This window comes from Macrobrachium rosenbergii, chromosome 15 (assembly GCF_040412425.1).
Source record: "Macrobrachium rosenbergii isolate ZJJX-2024 chromosome 15, ASM4041242v1, whole genome shotgun sequence".
Classification (NCBI taxonomy): domain Eukaryota; kingdom Metazoa; phylum Arthropoda; class Malacostraca; order Decapoda; family Palaemonidae; genus Macrobrachium; species Macrobrachium rosenbergii.
Window position 1 is genome coordinate 49,524,171 of NC_089755.1, and position 19,657 is coordinate 49,543,827.

The window sequence follows — 19,657 nt, forward strand, 5'->3', positions numbered from 1 at the left end:
CAGAGTACGCGTAAAATACCACGTTCCATTGAAATAAAAAAATTAAAATTACTGAGCAATAAGCACCGGTAACACGCAGTACAGTTCTGCTTCATAATATTGTACTGAAAACACTTGTAAACCGTCTTCCAGTGTCGACTACCTCAAGGACGGTTATAAAAACATTCTCCTCAACGTCACACTGTTCATGTAGCCCAGAATAAACTTCCAGACTTATTTTGAGGTCACGAGGTCACCTGCCGACGGTGACAATTGTAAGTCTCCCGTCCCTCCTTCTTCACGCTGGTTCAGATATTGCATAAAAGGGGAGGGCCACTGAACCCTGCAACACACCTCTTGAGTCTGGTACGAGGTATGAGCACCCATGAGTGGAATGAGGTCCAAAACGCCAAGTGAGAATGAGTGAGCGAGCGACAAACTTGGTGACAAACTTCGAACTCGCAAACGGAGCAGCGAACGGTTCACTTTATCTTCGCGAAAGTCTGTCAGGAAACGAACCGTCTGTGGCTTCAGTGATTTTATGAACGAGACAGAACTCTCGTTTATGTTGAAGAGCTTATCAAGAGCAGTCCCTGTTGAGGAAGGTATAACTCCTACAGTGTGCCTTACGAAGTGTGTTGCAAGCAGCACCGCGCTACGGTTCTTCGCCAGCGTCAGCCTTTTACGCTTCAAGTTATATTATGGTCTTTTCTCACCTTCAGCTTATTTAGCTGTACCGCTTCTTTAGCTTGGTCTTCCTCCAAATTTCATCCGTCATTTGTGAACAGATCCTTACGAGTCTAAAAACGAGGTTCCCTGGCTAGGATAAACTACTTTCTGACACTACTACTAATAGTAACTATACAAAAACTAACAACTTATCCAGAATCTGAGCTAATCAAAACAGCTACTCATCCTGTGACGTTTTAGAGTTGCGCAATGTCATGTGCTTTTGTCTCGTCCTTTCAAGTCACGAGTCTCATTCAGCGCTCGTTTGCAACGTGTTTAATTCAGAGTTTTCTTGTTCTTAGACTGAACCCTGACACCGCCGCAACCCAGCGGTCAATATACAAAATTTGCGGTATTATTCATCGGTGGGTCGAATAGTTCATGTTACTGAAATAATCAGTTGATCGTGACTACCGCAACTCAACTGTTTTTCGAAGCAAGGGTGCGTTTGATTGGTAACTGTGTCTAATACAATGAATGTAGTTTGGGAACAACATCGCAAATAGTAAAATTAAAATTTTTTAAATTTTAAACCGGTATTTTGATTCTCAAAATCCTCTACCGCTGATTTTTTTTAATTAATTATTTATGGGCACCAAAAAAGTAGAGTCACAGAAACTTTGAGTCATGACCTACAGAGAGAGAGAGAGAGAGAGAGAGAGAGAGAGAGAGAGAGAGAGAGAGAGAGAGAGAGGCAGTTGCCTAGCCTTATTTGCCAAGATAATTACTAAAGTCAAAAAGTAAAGACGAAGAATTGTAACTAAAAATCGAGCCGAGACTCCGCTATGTGGCTTTGCAAGCCATCGAACGCCAGCACAGGGTTAGAGGCACATGGAGGACGAATAAAAACCACGAAAAATAAACCATGGGTTTGTTTTTCGATAATGCTAAGACGTGACTACATGGTTAAGTGTCTGTATTAATAGGTATGCAGACTGGTAAGCTCTATCTGAGGTCAGGTTATGGGATTTTATGTTAGAACTTCAATTTTCAACCAGATTCCTTTAAAATTTGAAGTTTTAACTTTACCACAGTGAGAAAAAATCACTGGTGTCAAAATAACGTAAGGATCTCAATTCGAGTTTTTCATCGACATTTTTTACAGCAATTAATGTAATAAAAATTTTTTAACAAATATTTCTAGTATAAAAATGCTTATCTTAATCCTCAAGATAAAAACAAAATGACTTTAATTGGATTTTTAAAAAATATTTCCAGTATAAAAATGCTCATCTCAACCTTCAAGTAAAAACAAAATGACTTCAGTTGGCTGATATTTTTTCCGATTATGTCAATAAGTACGCATATCTATAAAAAAATAATAATAAAATATTAAATCTTAAAAGAACGAGGTACTCCCTCTTTCAAATTACACGATGACCCTTGCTGCTACGACGCTAGTTTAATATATTAAATAAAATCTATGATTATATTTTGCAATTGTGCTGCTCTTATGAATCTTTACTAAGCGCTCGTCTTGTCATGATAGTATAGTTATCTAATCGTCAATTAATTTTCGTCTCTTTTTCAGAGAGAGAGAGAGAGAGAGAGAGAGAGAGAGAGAGAGAGAGAGAGAGAGAGAGAGAGAGAGAGAGAGAGAGAGAGAGACTAATGATTTTATTATGGAGGATTGAGGAATCTGATAATTACCTCGTCGAGGCAATATCGTTTCCAATTTTGATATAATGCTATATAATTTGTCGGAGCACTGATCACTCTTGTCCTATTCCTATCCTCCACAACCCTAGATGCGACACACAACAGTCGACTAAATGACGTACGCACAATTCAATGCTCAGGTCAACAGAGGCATACTGTAGCCTTTAAGAGACGTGCCCATACCGACCGTTTCCTCTCTCTGACGAGGGATCGAACGCGGGGTTCTTCGGTTGCAAGCGAGATTGAGGTATATCACTGCACCGAGAACACTAGAGAGAGAGAGAGAGAGAGAGAGAGAGAGAGAGAGAGAGAGAGAGAGAGAGAGAGAAAGAGAGAGTATATGGGTCCCAAACGTAGAAGCGTGGTGATATTCTTGATAATAATGCGTCAAAGGATTTACTGACTATCAGCAGTAAAGATTAAGGAAAATTTTAATGAAGTAGGATGACGTAGTATAGATATTAATTAATTATAAAAAACATACGATGCAAACCTTAATACATACTGTAGAACAGGAAAGTTCGAGTATCAAGCAAAAGGAATTAGGCTATATGGCGCCATGAATGGACATTGCTGTTGCTTAAATTACATTTATCTACCCAAAAATATATTTGCTTTTTCTTTGTTTAAGTCATTTATCTACCCAAAAATGTATTTATCAATAAAAGTCAAATTATGCAGTTGTCTACAGCTTACAAAAAGAAGACAGCATAATAAAAATAAGAAAATGAACAGAAAAGATCTTTGCTTTATTCAAATGAATGAAATTGTCAAACTGAAAAGAAGCATCATAATCAAACTATGTAAATAAAATTCCTATTAAACGCTATTTTACTTATCAATTCATACGTAATATAAGTTGAATAAAGGTATCAGAAACCAGGAAAACATACATTAACAAAAATTTAATCAATTTAATTTGTATAGAAAAAACATCGATTCAATTTGTCAGAGAAAGGAAGATGGAAAAAAATTTAGTAAATTCAATTTGTAAAAATACAAAAATCTATTTTTAATTTTCCAGAGAAAGGAGGAGAGAAAAACAAAAATAAAATATTTAGTCAAATTAATATATAAAGAAAAAAATTGATTTAATTTGTCAGGAAAAGGAAAAAAGATACCAAAAAAAATTGGTCTATTTAATTTGTATAGAAAAAACATCGATTTAATTTGTCAGAGAAAGGGAGAGGGGGAAAAAATAGTCAATTTAATTTGTAAAAAACTTATTTAATTTGTCACAGAAAGGAAGAGAAAAAAATTATAGCCAATTTAATTTGCAAAGAAAAAACATCGATTTAATTTGCCAGAGAAATGAAGGAGAGAGAGAGAGAAAAATCATGCTTTTAATTTATAAAGAAAAAAAAACATCGATTTAATTTGTCAGAGAAAGGAAGAAGGTTGAAAAAAATAGTCAATTTAATTTGTACAAAAAAATTATTTAATTAGAGAAAGGAAGAGAGAAAAACCAAAACAAAAAAAATATAATCAATTTAATTTGCAAAGAAAAAATCGATTTAATATGCCATAGAAATGAAGAAGTGGGAGAAAAAATAGAGCATTTAATTTATAAAAAAAAAAAATCGATATATTTTGTCAGAGAAATGAAAAGCGAAGAACGAAAAAAATAGTCACTTTAATTTGTCAATGAAAAAAAATCGATTTAATTTGTCAGAGAAATGAAGATCGAAAAAGCAAAAACAATCAGTCACTTTAATTTCCCAAGAAAAAAAAACATCAATTTAATTTGTCAGCTAAAAAAAAAAAAAAGATCCACGATTTAATCCGACGAGTGTGCTCATCTTCCGAAAAAGAAAGCGGTTACTATGACAACATTTCCTGTCGTCGACTGGACTCTGCGTTTAACTCACCCACGTAGCATCATGGACGAATATTTTCCTCAGATGAACGACGAATGAATAAAAATGCCTTTCGAACGTCTGGGTGAGGGGAAAATATAAGAATTATAAGAGGCAATGTTGTGAAACTTTTCTGCAGGAGGCGTTCGTCTTTCGTTCAGTACAGGAAGGACGGATGTGACAGCGACTAGCCTATTGATTTATTTATTGCTCCCAGATCAGGGCATTATATATATATATATATATATATATATATATATATATATATATATATATATATATATATATAAATACATATGAAAAATGGGAAAAAGCACGTTAAACGAAGAAGATATATATATATATATATATATATATATATATATATATATATATATATATATATATATATATATATATATATATAAATATATACATATATGTATAACTGAATCACGGAAATATGGAATGTGACGAATATATAAATAAAGGCAAATGCCACGAGGGGAAGTGAAACAAAGAAGTGGTGCTAGGCCTTTCGACTCACTGTCTTTACCTAGCAGGCTGCTAAGCAAAGGACGGTAAGTCGAAAGGCCTATAGCACCACTCCGTTGTTTCACTTTCCCTCGTGGGATTTGTCTTTATTTATATATATATATATATATATATATATATATATATATATATATATATATATATATATATACATACGTATATGCATATATATATATATATATATATATATATATATATATATATATATATATATAATGTACATTAAATGGAAAAAATATGTTAATCTCCTTTCAAGTTAATTTCTCACCGCTGCTTCTGCAATAAAATCTGTATCGTTAATGATGCCAAATATGGTAAATTACAACCGTCCTCCCACCCCCCACAACCACCCATAGGTTTTTCTACAAAATTGTTTACGTAAAAATTCCTAAGACTTCTACTGTACGTACGGTCACTTCGCCAACAACGTTCGTTTGTTTGTACTGCCGATCTCACTAACAGCAAACCACAACAAAAGACCAAAACTCTAAGCTAGGGTCCGAACTTAAAAATTCAGTTCTATGATATTTTTTAAAACATACTTGTCTTTCTTGATCAGTCACATCAGGAATTTAATGTTTATCATTTTGATGCTTTCAGGTGCTTGCTCTATTTCATTCTTATTTTGAAACTCGTGGTTATGCTGTGAGCTCCCATTTCAAACATGACGATATATAAAACTGAATAGAAATGGTTTGGTGAACATATATATATATATATATATATATATATATATATATATATATATATATATATATATATAAATAAATATACAGTATATATATATATATATATATATATATATATATATATATATTTACACACACATATATATATATATATATATATATATATATATATATATATATATATATATATATATATATATATATATATATATATATATATATATATATATATATATACACTGAGGCTGCGTACTCAAATACAAGGGTTAGCTCAGAAAAACCTATATATATATATATATATATATATATATATATATATATATATATATATATATATATATATATATATATATATATATATATATTAATCGTAGTTGCATAACTCGCCAGTCCGCCAAGGCCAACACAAGGAACGCAAGAGTTTGCAGTCATTACAAAGAAACTTTCTCTTTCCTTGCACAAGAAGCGATTTCGAAACTACGGTCAAAGATATTAATAAACACTGTATAGAAGTGCAGCATTCGTTTTCTCATATTCACAATTTCATTATTATATTCCGAACCAGCCTAAAAGCACTGCATAACTCAGGAAAATGTTTATTTTAATGGCCTTGCTTTCACCTCTTTTTTTTTTTTTTGGTGGTCGTTTGCTAATTGGAAAAGTCTTTCTCCAAGTTGTTTAATATTTCCAGCGCTTGAGTCTTTTGACAGTGTTCTGTCACTGTTGTTGAATTCCCGGATCTTACAGACGCAACAAAATTTTTCTAAGGGTAAGTATTAACCGTTACCAGCTAACTATAGGAGCATCAGCCTGTGTTACCATAATACCAAAATCTATAGACCTTGCATAATACTATCTTAACAACAACAACAACAACAACAACAACATCAGCAGAAATTCAGACCTTACACACACACACACACACACACACTTTTGCCGAGAGGAATTGTAGCGCTCGCTTTGGAAACTAAAAATGAATCCTAATTAGTCTGGTTTGGCGGTAAATCGGTTACAAAGAATGACTCGCTTGTTCCTAGCCAATTATAAGGTTCTGTTCTGCTGGATTTTTATCGTCTTTATGAACAAGCTGCTCTTAGAAACAGTTTGTCTTTGAATATATGATTTAGAAGGGGATGATATTCTTGAATTTGCTTATATACGTGAGCATCTTTTTTCAGCGTTTTGAATAGCGTGGACTTGGAATGGAAAATACCGTTTGTTTTGGAAGTAGGCTTATGCTCGTATGTGCTATAGATTTCTGAGCTGGAGAAAGGCATTTTTCTGTTGTGGCGTGTTCGATATTTCTGAGTACTTGTAACCGGAAGCATCTTAGATGCGAGTTCAAATCTGTCAAGAGTTGAAACTTATTTTCTCATTTAATTTCCATGAACGAGAGGTTTAAAATGCTGTCTATATTGGGGTGAGTCAGAGCTTTCTGTGAAGGTATGCTTTTAGGCTGACAGTGGGTTGGTATAAATGTGGACCTGACTTCAGAGTTGGGGGAAAAGTAATGACTACTTATCAGTGTTAGATATATATACTTGTAGAATATTTATACAGACTCAACAACACGAATATAAAAACTCTGCAGACCTTCGAATGTCTAAATTTAGAAAACAAATATATTTGCACAAGTAGAACTTAGGAAGTTGCTCAATATAGTCAGCCTGTACTCTTTTCCCCACGCAAACGCGTCTAATGTTCGAAAATGACCCACATTTTCCCACGAAAACGAAACAACTTTAGGCAAAATGTGTGTAAATTTTCTTCTTCTAGGAAACAGCCTTCAGATTCCTGAGCCGGATATGCTTTTAAAGCTCGGCAGAATATGACCATTTCCTCAAGAAGGGTATTTGATTCTGCAACGAATTGTGTTTTTATTATGAATAGATAGATATCTTCATCCGTAACGTAATCCGAATACGATTTTTTGTCAAAAGCTTGAAAATTCTAATATTATTTGGCATCTCATACATGACATTATGAAGTCCATGAAATCGCAGAGTTACAGTAGTTCCTTCGGCAGCAAAACAATTTAGGAAAGAACTAAGAACAAAGTACAAACTTTAAAATTTCTGGCAATATTTGGCATCTATCCCATGACGTTGCAATAATATCCCGAGGCGGTAAAGTAATTAATCTACAGTCGTAACACATACAAAGAATAAAAAGCTTTATATTCCCTCATTCCCTCTGATTTTGAAATAAGGTCCATCGCTACTAGAAAATAATAATAATTTTGGAAAACGTACTTCAAGGAAAGTATCTGGCATCTTTCAATCGTTAGCACCGAGCTGTTTCGTTTAATGGTGGTAAAATAGAAAACGCAAATGTTCGTGGTCGCGTAAAAAAAAAAAAAGCTGTAGTTTCTCATGCCACAATTACAAAACTTCTTTTATATTTCAATCAAGCCATGAATACATCATGAGCCTATACCTGAAATCGATAATTCGATATTAGCGTTTTCATCGAACGTATGGAAGGGAGATATAGGACGTACAATGGTCATCGATTAAATTAGACTAATACTTTTTTTTTTACCGTTACTATGTATGTATGTATGTATGTATGTATGCATGTATGTATGTATGTATGTATATATATATATATATATATATATAGTCCTATCTTAAGATAATCTTAAAAATTGTACAAATTTAGCTGTATTTATGTTAAAACATAGACTATATCAAGGATATTTCTCTAAACTTATCCCTTTTTTCGAAATAAGCTTTCATGTCATCGAACTGTACCCTCATTAAACCTGACACTGAATATAAAATGGTTATGAGTCTTGGCTGATTCAATACAGAATGGTATTAAAAATGGATATAACGACGAAACGGAAAGTGAAATGATTTTCTGAAACTAATCGTTGCCTTTTTTTTTTTTTTTTTTAGTCTCTTTCAGTGGTTCTTCAGTGCATTTCCGTTCGTCAGTTATTTAGGTAGCTGTTGCGAGCACACTAGTACCAACCACATGTAGAGAACCGCTGTTCCAACCTATCACAAGCGCGCGCGCGAGAGAGAGGAAAATGTGTTAAACATCTCTGGAGGTGGAACATTCTCAACTGACTTTTGACCTTTAATTATGACTCTTGACCCTTGAATTTACGTAACATAACATGGGATCCCTATCACCTATTGATAATATACGTTTAGTATTAAGTACTTTTCTTCAAAGGTATAACATTATAGCTCTCTAAACATTTAATAATGGCGGGCGAAACGGGCTTATGGTTATGGAGGGCTGGGCAGATTGGTGGGACATAAAAATTCAGGGAAAAAACTACTAGATATCAGGAATTATTTCTACAAAGCTGCAAGATAAAATTTTAAAAATCTTGGCGCGCAAACTTAGGGATGACGTTGCACAAGTGTCACGTCCCTTTAAAACTTCTAATTATATAGCCTTAGAGAAAAGAATATTAGTGACGGGTACATATGCTACGATTTCAAATAAAATACGTAAGCTGGTAAACAATAAAATGAGGTACATGCTAACGATGTAATTATGGGCTATGCAACACGGAGCATGCGCACTGAAACGCTCGGCGGCGGTAAGACACGGCGGCACCTTGAATTCAGCAAGCTGAAATAGATTGTTATAATAACACCATCCTAAAAGCGGTTTTGCAAGGACCTGTTACCATCATCTAGAACAATATCTGTTCTCCTGACCTTGGTCTAAAGGAAGGCCAAAACTATCCGTAAGCAACATGCACATCGCAAGCATCACCGACCACCTCCAGAATGCGTTCGCAAAAATGGGGTCCGAATCCTAGGCTAGCCATTATAATATAAACCCTAAATTTGTCAAGAGTAAAATTGCAATGGGGTATTTTGTTAACACTTGCCTCATCACTTACCTCACAAAATCCGGAAAATCCCACGGCGTGAATAAGTAGGCTAACATTCTGGTTCCCGTGATATAGCGCCATTTTACGTTCACACATTTGCGGATTCTGTGGCTACCTCGTGCTACTTGGAATTGGTTGATCGCTACGTTTAACGCAAAGGCTATGTTAATTGTTTGAATATCACGACAATTCCACTCATAACGTAAAAATAAACATACTTTTATCATTTGACTTTCACATATTTGGTTGAGCCTTTGATTTACTGTTGACTAGGGTCAGACCTCGAAGCTGCAGTTTCATAATATACACATCACTTTAATAATGGGAGATTTCCCCCATAGCATATTATAACAGTTCTCTTCTCTGAAGACCCATGTGTCAGTTTAATTTTCGACATAAAGCTGGTTCACATCGCTGTGGCGTCTCAATTTTTTTCCCCACCATTTCTCAGTTAACCTAGGCCTATATACTCCTGGAAGTTGCATTCTGATTCACAGTCGAAATTGTAATAACCTTACAATGTGATTAATATCTAACGTCAGAATCACTGTACACTACACATCATGACATGTGCTAAGCGAAAATGAGGCCATTTAAAAAAAAAAATCATGACAATATGATGCTTTACAAATTCACCTTTCCAAGTTGGCAGATACGATTAGTTTGCGCATGGAATTAAAATTTTCACGAGAAACTTGAGGTTGTGTCTGAAATTAATAACTGAACTCTCCACAGTCATCAAATAACAAAAGAGATTCTCTCGATTGCACTAGGCTACGCGAGGCACTCTTCATAACACATAACGCATGAAATTCCATTGTGAATTAAAACCCCATCTAATTCACTCGCGCAAGATGGGACTTTTCATTGATCACGTTATGATTGATATCACATAAACCACCCGCGTAACAAGACTGTATTTATCTACATCGCTTGGGGATGCGGGAGGTGGAAACCACGGTGGCCGGTACGAATGTCACAGGAAAAAGTCAGAAAGAAAGTCACAATTTTGGCCAGGAAAAAAAGTTACAGGAAAAAAGTCACATTAATTCATGGCGGCCGGTAATCGTTAGGTTAGGTTGGGTTAGGTTATGTTAGATTCGGTTAAGTTGGGTTAGGTTACTTTTTTCTTGTGACTTTATTACCGGTCACCATAAATTATTGTGACTTTTTTCCCTATGACTTTTTTTACCTGGATTCGGAAACCACTAACAACAACACCCACGTTTTCAAAGTTCAAGAGTTGCAGGGACTTGAAACTTAGCCAGATTTGAAGAACCTCTTCCAGTAATGACAGACACTTACACGGAATATAATAATGATCAAAGCAGCAATGATAATAACGGTTTTTAACAGCACGCATGCAACAACACTTAAATCTTTCGATCACAATGTTTACAACCCTGCAGATGGAGGTGAAATAAAACGCTGTGAGTTTTAGATCTCTTAAAAATTCCCACACGGCAACTCGAGTTTCTACATAGCGCCAGACAATCCCTTCGACGTCCGTTGAGGTAAAATCTCCGGTTATAAGTATAAAAGTCGTAAACGAAATTCGTCAGTGCAGCTTCGTGTCCTTGACTTTTAGTGTACGTGTAACGTGGCCTACCCATCTTTTATAAGTTACACTCGTTGTTTTGGTATTCTATTCACCGCGTGGCTTCGGACTCGCAGAAATAGCTTATCTTCTAGTGTGGCCGCTTATGATTTGCAGTCAAAGAAGTCGGCAATTGACCAGTTTCTTTCCATGATGAAGCTGAAGTTATTACTGGAATAAACTTTGCAACCACAAAAAGCTCCTCTTGGTGTGAATTCAGGCGATGTCCAAACTTCTGACGGTAAGACCTGGCTCACGATGTTTTGTTTATATTCGTTTCTGTCGTGGTTACGTTGCCATAAGTCGTTCTTTGATTTTCATGTATTCGATGTAGCGTACATTTCGTTTATGAGAGGAATCCCCTTTATATACTTTATTATTGCGCGTTTATTTACTGTTATGGACATTGGGAATTATGTATTTCTTGGAATTCTGTTATAACTTATGCCGTATACATTTTATGGACGGATGTTATGCTGTCATTCTTGTCCTTTTGAATCCGTTTTTGTCTTTCTGTTAACCCAGTTGGGTACCTCGGATAGCCATTTACGAATTTCGATGAAATGTAGTAGAGGATGGGTGTTGGTTGAATATGGGACAAAGAAGAATTTATTAGGTTTTTATGTGGATGCTGACAAAGGATTATTTTTTAGGAGGGCGGAGGGAGGTGGGGGGAGGTTGGCCAGCTTGCAGGCAACCGTTGGTGAGATGCATTCTCCGAATGCTTCTAGGCCTAGCTGATAAGTCATTGCTGCCTCATCAATATTTAAGATTTTCTTCCCTTTTTTATAATGGAAATCTGATAACCCCGAGTGAAGTGCTTTCAATTTGTCAAATCAACTTTCACTCACTATTCAACAAATACATGCGAAATTTATTAATTATAGTCACTATCATTGTCGCCATTTATGTTGCTCGTTATTTTGTAATTTGCAAGTCTCCAAGCTCAGATGATAATAGTTTCGCTGTTTTTTTTTATTAATTTTTTTCTACTTTGTTTCTCTGAGAAATCTCATTACAAAAGTGTTCGGATTTACATATTCCCATTCCAGTAAAGCCATCACCATCATTATGTCGTAGTCGGGACGCCCACGTCCCTTTGACAAGTCTTATTATTGCATTTTTATTGTTTTTTCTTCCTCTCCAGAATGAAGGGCGCAGTGCGTGGTGTTTTTTGTTTCCTTTATTTTCTCCTTTCTCTTTGCATTTATATCATTCCTCATGTTTATTATTATAAGTGGTACTTGCGTATGTATTGGTTTTTGTTATTAATTGCGTTTAGCTTTATAGGCCTATTGTTTTTATAGTCTTTTTTTTTTTAAATGTAGGGCTGACGGCAATATTTTCCCATATTTATTAACTGGTACTTGGGTATTTCTTGGTTTTTATTATTAATTGCGTTTAGTTATATAGGCCTATTTTTTTATAGTCAAATATCTGCAGCTGATGTTGTAAACCGAGCAGCCAATCAACATTAGCTTCAATGATATCAGTTTCCGATATTCATCGTCAGCTTCTAAAAAAAAAAAAAAAAAAAACAGGCTACAATCTTATGCCGGCACAGGCTCTTGCTCCAGGAGCAGCCGGTAATTCTTTTGGTAAGCTTAGACTTAGTACCATCGTGTATTTTTATAATGATTTCATAATTGCGTTGATGCTTTTCTCATGTTACTCTGCATGTTTAATAATTCTCTCTCTCTCTCTCTCTCTCTCTCTCTCTCTCTCTCTCTCTCTCTCTCTAGCGTGCTTCATATGTTTGGATCACTCTCTCTCATTCGGTTCTTATTTATGGATCTCTCTCTCTCTCTCTCTCTCTCTCTCTCTCTCAATTCATGGAAGTAACCGAAGTCGAAATAAGGAGGTAGAGTTGGAGGCGTCGGTGCAAGGAAATGAGGTGAAATACCTTAACTTGAAGTTTCGAATAAAGTTAAGGCCTCTCCCCACCGAGGGAATTATTTTTTATTCTCGGACTTTTATAAAGAGAAAATCAAGTCCCAGGATGGTACCGTCAGTCGTCGCTATGAAAATAGCCTCATTGCCATTGATCGAATATTATGTCAAATAATTTAGGCCTAGGCTTTTCCTTCCCTGCGTTGCAGATGGCGCCATGTTGATTGGCATTTCTTTTATTCTTTGTTAACATCTGTGTTGAATGATATATTGAATGAGAGTGTTGCAAAAACAACAGCTATATTAATACGGCTCCGGCTGTTATAATAATAATAGTTTATTAGTAATACCAACAGTAACAATGATATAATTTTCATGGTTCTAGGGGAAATGGTTTCTCAGTTTTCATCGCAGAGATTACAGGATTTTACGTTTTAAATATCCATACAGTAATGCTGCAGACATAGAAAAAAGTCCTAGTTTTTGCGAGATTCGGTTATGACATTATATCTGTTTACTTATTTTTTTTTATTTATTTATATCATGTCCCTAAAGTGGTGGAAATTTAGAGCCTGTTTCCGAAAAGTGGAACTTTTTAAAATTCAGTGTCGAGAGAGGCCTAACACGAATAACAAGGGCAATAACAGTATACCAATCACCTCAACGCGAGTGTGGAGTTTTCATAACACTAATCGTGGATGTCATCATCCTTGTTTTATGCTGTTGACAACACCGATGAAAAGCACCAGGAAAGTAATCCAAAAAAAAAAAAAAAACACGTGCTTCAGCGGCGTACCCTGTTTTGATATTTGAACACTTATAGTCTACCGCATCTGCAGTATAACCTCCTCCCTCCCCCTCCCACCCCCACCCCCTCTTCAGCCTCGAGAGCAGGTGGGGTGTGGGCGAGTATAAGAGATACAGCGTACCGCATTTCATTTCTCCAGCAGCTGCATGTTTGCACAAAGAACACAGAATTGCAGGCATTCCTGTCTTTTGCGAAACACTTAACACTCGCATTTTATACAGACAACCAAATTAAGGTAATTCGGGTATTGTGCGTTTTGCAGGAAAAAAATGACGTGGGTTTAATGTCGCATTTTTCTGACTATAATTTATTCCTATACATATGATTACGCGTACATTTTATCGGTTTTGCTTGTTAAATAGCATGTTCCTGGAACATACTATTTAAAATTATTTAGCACATTTCATGTTTCTAATGCTTTGCTAAACAGTGGCGGTAACAATTATAAAGTAACCTCCATCCTCCGATAACTCTCAAAGGCTGCTGAAAGAAATTGATCTTTAAGCCATTATGCAGGTATTTAGAATCTAGACACTTACTACCGTACAATCACTACGAATTTAGGAACGTTTAGGAATCTAAGATACCTTTAAGGTCCGTTATTGTTATGTCCATGACATCATTGTTAGTGAGTTTAACCTGCATTCGTCTTGGTATTACCGGTAGAGCAGGTGGCTTTGGGATGTATCAGCCTTCTGGATCTCGGCAACAGTTTTAGGATGAGGTTGCTAGTCCCACGTTCTTCTTCGCCACGGCTGTTACCCGTCAAGAGAGGCTAACACCTAGTGCATAAGTTATTGCTTAGGTCACAAAGGCACAAATTGGTTTTAACAGCATTTTGAATCATTCCAGTTCTTCGGTGAAACAAATCTTGGTATTCATATAAATGGAACTGAAGTTTCGACATATGGCGACGGATCTCCCAAAATCCGTGTGTTTCGCGACCATACCCGTTTTTGGGACTATTTTTGTCTTAAATGGTACTTGCTACAGATACTGTCCTTTCTTGTAGAGGCGACAACATGCATTATGGGATGATCAGGCATTTGCAACGGGAGACAGGCTGAAATATTAATCAATTACTCCTCCGTTTCAAGAAGTGATGTTAAATGATTACAAGAAGTAAAAGATATATATTCAGTTTCACTTAATCCATCGTTTTTACTTGATATGCATGAAAAGTATTATCATTTCCTCAACATCATTATTGATTATGCTATACATATCGAGCACGTGCTATACTAACTGGGAATATTAATGAAATAATAATTGATATATATATATATATATATATATATATATATATGTATACATATATATATATATGTATATATATACAGTATATATATTACTCGTATTATGCTTCAGTAAGACGGAATGCTTTAGATTCCAGATTCTCCAATTTACATAGTACAAGCTTTCAAAGACGTACAGTCATCTTCTTTGAAAGCTTGTACTATGTAAATTAAAGGGCCTGGAATCTAAACCATCCAGTCCTCCTGAAGCCTAGTACGAGTAATGTGAATATATGTACACAGTGAAGTTGCGTGGCTATTTTGTGATATATATGTATAAGTATATATATATTATATATATGTAAACATATATATACACACATACATACAACAGACACGCACACACGCACACGCAGTACCTGTGTAGACATACGTTAGCCCTGTAAACAGAACATGCAAATACAGTTCCTGGCGGATATTGGCAATCCTAATTTTGTCGCGCAAATAGAAAAGTTAGTTGGTCGATGACCAGCGGAACAGCGCTGGCGACTCTTCGTTCCACTGTTGATGGTTATGCGAAAGAGGACTTCACTTCAGGTTTATTGATTTTTCTGGATGTCAGTGGAACTGACGTCAGCTGTCACATCATGTATATATCTCTCTCTCTCTCTCTCTCTCTCTCTCTCTCTCTCTCTCTCTCGTGATCAACTTCAAGTTTGAAAACTGGTGTTAACTGTGGGATTATTCTTATATGTCTCTCCTCGCTCAGGTTATTCTCTCTCTCTCTCTCTCTCTCTCTCTCTCTCTCTCTCTCTCTCTCTCTCTCTCTCTCGGGATCAACTTCAAGTTTGAAAACTGGTGTTAACTGTGGGATTAGTGTTAATTCTCGTTCTTCGCTCTCTCTCTCTCTCTCTCTCTCTCTCTCTCTCTCTCTCTCTCTCTCTCTCTCTCTCTCTCTCTCTCAAAGAGGAAGTTGTATGTCGAGTTTAGAAATTGAGAAGTTCCAACTTGTTTCTTTGAAAAAAGTTTTATCTCTGCAAATTACATAAATGGTTTGTTTCATGTTCATTCAAGTTTCTATAAACCCGTAATGATTTGTTTCTATATATGCCAGAAAACATTATATATATTATTCGTTAATACAAATTAATGTTTGATTTCCTAAATTATTCGTTTCCTTCTTTATTTAGCGTGTCCCAGTTCTTATTTGGTTGTATTTCTCTAATTTATAGTCTAAGACTTAATTTTCTTTCCAATTTTTCATTCTGTTTTCCATACTTCATCAGAATAACTTTTACAATCGGGAAAAACGATTTTCAAGAGAGAGAGAGAGAGAGAGAGAGAGAGAGAGAGAGAGAGAGAGAGAGAGAGAGAGAGAGAGTTTGCTTTATTTGTAGTAAGCTTGATCAGAGTGAAAAAGAAAAGCATGAAACTGCTTTATTTCAAGCACTTAGTAAAAGAGACATTCCTAAAATAAAATTTGATAGATTTTGGCTTAAAGTAAAACCAAGGCAGCAGTCCATGGTAGGGTTACTTTCTCATTGCTGATGATTTCATCACGATAATTTAAAATGAGTGAAATCTTTTCAGCTAATATATATTAGCAGTTCATGACTGACTTGGATGTTTGTTTATAACTTTTGTCTCATGGCAACTCCTTGCCCCTATACCAGCGGTTCTTGACCTTTTTATTACCACGCCCCCTCTAAGAGTTGGTCCTTCCTCCAACCTGCCCCCTTTGCATCTATGAGTAAAATTTCCTCCCAGATTTAAAGGAAAATAAAAAAAAAAAGAGAAAGAGAAGGGGTGTTTTTATTCTTTTGGGAATGAATTAGTGAGATACTTGACACTACTTCTTCGCGACTCTTGTTAAGAGAATATAACGAATATAATTAGAGAATTTTTAATTTTTCCCTAGGGCTCGCGCACTCCCCCTGGAAATTTCTGACGCCCCCTAGGTTGAGAACCACTGCCCTGTACAGAAGTTTCTTCAGCTAGATGGCCACTCCTTTATTTGTATATATGAGTCATCCATTACTATATTGCGAGAACTCATTTTAACAGGAAATTGAAGTCGTTTCATTCTTTTCTATATCTTTTAAAGTTTAGTTCTAAAATATTTCTCGTATTTTAAAACAAATGGTAGGATATTTGCATATTTTTTTAGCTAGCGAATATTTCCCTCGTTTTCAGAATCTCAGTAGGGGGTTAGTGCCGTCAGTACACCTCGTGCGGTGCACTGTAGTCATTAGTTAAGGTTCTTTGCAGCGTCCCTTCGACCCCTAGTTGCAACCCCTTTCATTCCTATTACTGTACCTCCATTCATATTCTCTTTCTTCCATCGTGCTATCCACCTTCTCCTAATAGTTGTTTCATAGTGCAACTACGAGGTTTTCCTCCTGTTATACCTTTCAAACCTTTTTACTCTCAATTTCCTTTTCAGCGCTGAACGACCTCTTAGGTTCCTGTGCTTGGCCTTTGGCAAAAATTCAGTATTTTATTCTATTCCGTTTTCACAATGTAAACTTTACAGTGTATTTCTCAGCCTGCCTAACGGTATTTATTTTGTATCAAGACTTCGTAATAATCTAATGGCTTTAAAATTACGCAAAGGAAAAAAATATATATGCAGTATATATGTATTATATATATATATATATATATATATATATATATATATATATATATATATATATATATATATATATATATATCCCTATCTGTGAGACTCAATTTTTATAATATTTTTCTCCAAAATGATAGCGGCCGAATATTTTCAGAATATATTTGGTAGTCTGTGAAAGTGTAACATTGAAATACTTTCTGCTTGAAAAACATTCAAACAGAACATTTTTGCCTTTAAAAAATGTGATGACATGAGAATAATCTAAAAATCATTTGAACGAATTTCAGACCACGCTCGTCCCAGTGATGGCAATTTCAGGAATATGTTTCTTGGGGTAACTTTAGGATATCTTGGAGAAAACCGTTTTTCCTGCAACTTTTCCTCCTCCGGAAGAAATGCGTTTCTTTCAGTGCACGACCCGCTGGCATCTTATCCTCATGTCTCCGTCGGGGGGTTTGTCTACAAAGAGGTTAGAGGTCCCGAAGAGGTTTGCGTTTGATACTGTTTCGTGTGGTCTCTTTTTTTTTTTTTTTTTTTTTTTTTGTTCTGGGTGATGCTATGCTCTGTACATTTTGCCGGATATATATATATATATATATATATATATATATATATATATATATATATATATATATATATATACAGTATATATATATGTATATACATTACATATATGTGTGTTTATATAGATAAATAAATACGTGGATATAGCTCTAGGTACATATAAATAAATAAATATATATATATATATATATATATATATATATATATATATATATATATATATGTATATATATAAATATATATGTATATATATAAATATATATATATATATATATATATATATATATATATATATATATATATAGAGAGAGAGAGAGAGAGAGAGAGAGAGAGAGAGAATATATATGTAGAGAGAGAGAAAGAGAGAGAATATAAGAATATGAGAGAGAGAGAGAGAAAGAGAGAGAAAGGAATGTTCGGCCAAGGCAAATAAAGCAAAGCCAAAAAAAAAAAAAAGAATACCAATGGCACAGACACGAAAATGACCCTCATTTTGCCAAATGAGTCACACAAGAGTCAGCCTTAGCCTGTCTCTGCCAGGGCCTTCCACAATTTGGGGGTTTGGGTTCATATATATGCTAGAGGGAATGCTCAAGTGGTATTTCCTTCTTTTGATCCGTTTTTGTTATTTGATGTGGGTTTTATGTATTTAATTTTTTTTTATTATTTGTCTTCAGATTTATTTATCTTTTGTTATTTAATTTAAGCATTAATTTCTGTTCGTTTCTTCAATTTTTATTTTTTTGCCACATGAACATTTTAATCGTGGAAGCTTGCTGTGCAGATTACTGGCATTGACATTTGTTTCGCAATAATAATAATAATAATAATAATAATAATAATGCCACACTTTCTGAAAGATTGAAGGGCATTTCTAGTTATTCGTATTAACAAAGTGGTTCAAAACTCCGACAGGAACTACCTCCGCGTAAAAAAAAAAGAAAAAAAAATGTTCTGAAATGGGTACAACATTTAGGCCGAATAAGGCCACCGCTTTCTGGATTCTTGTCGCAACAAAAAACCGAACGACGCAGCGGCAATCCGCCACTTCCCGTCTTCCGTCTTCCATTCGAAATACCTTGAAGGAACAGCGGGAAGAAAAGAAAGTAACCTTGAAATGTGTTAGGCGCTCTCGGGCTTCCAGCTGATGCGCGCCGATGCTGTGCAAATCTGGATCAAACTTGCGATGCTGAGGGTCGCTTGGGTTTTAGTTCCGCGACGCGGCCACAGTTCCGCGCAACTGTTGCTCGTGAAATTGGGCGTTTGCACGAACGTTTTTCATGCCGGAGGTGGCCAGTGAGGCTTTTGTGACGTCAGAGAAGAACATGAAATAGAATTCGTTGCAATATTGCTTTTATGTTCAATATTGCAATGAAAATGAAAAGATAATGCTCGTACGATTCAGGAAAACAGGCGGGTGGGTATACGAGTATAATAGTGTTTCTATCACAAAACGGGCGGGGGGCGCCTCGTGTATCTGCTTTAAAGACCTGGTAGGAACCTTTTGACTTTACCTGGAGTGATCCGTTTTAAAAAAGAAGAAAAAAAGAAAAAGAAGCTAAGAAAAAAATTGTCAATTGGAAGCCCTTTATGCGCATGAGTTATATAAGCAACAAGGTTTAGTACTGTATA

At 35.4% G+C, this 19,657-nt stretch overlaps 1 protein-coding gene across 2 annotated transcripts in view; it reads left to right on the forward strand.

Annotated features, from left to right (window-relative positions):
* The first annotated feature begins 10,761 nt into the window (after positions 1 to 10,761).
* The window catches only part of LOC136846665 (uncharacterized), a 165,435-nt gene continuing 156,539 nt past the window's right edge, over positions 10,762 to 19,657 (forward strand). Inside the window, exon 1 of one of the 2 annotated variants that reach the window (XM_067117667.1) lies at positions 10,762 to 11,143. The gene's annotated coding sequence lies outside the window, so the exon portion shown is untranslated. The remainder of the gene's footprint in view (positions 11,144 to 19,657) is intronic. The other variant, XM_067117676.1, reaches the window with a different exon arrangement.